We start from the raw sequence: 248 nt of genomic DNA on the forward strand, positions 1-248 counted from the left end.
AGTTTTTGGCGGTGTTAAATAAATAAATAAATAAATAAATAAATAATGTCAAAATCAATGTCAAATTCGTCAACACCAGAGTGGAAAAGTTTCCATTCAGTGTGTGTAGTACAGCTGCTAGCACTAGTTGGCGACAGCGATGCGAAGCCGTAGCGTTGTTTATGCCCCGGTCGCCATCATTTGTTGGTCTTCGGGAATTTCGTCTTCGGGAATTTTATTTTGGGAATTTTGTCTTCGGGAATTTTATT

Source organism: Sitodiplosis mosellana, unplaced genomic scaffold (genome assembly GCF_009176505.1).
Source record: "Sitodiplosis mosellana isolate CC-2019 unplaced genomic scaffold, AAFC_SMos_1.0 Smas_scaffold_1840, whole genome shotgun sequence".
Lineage (NCBI taxonomy): Eukaryota > Metazoa > Arthropoda > Insecta > Diptera > Cecidomyiidae > Sitodiplosis > Sitodiplosis mosellana.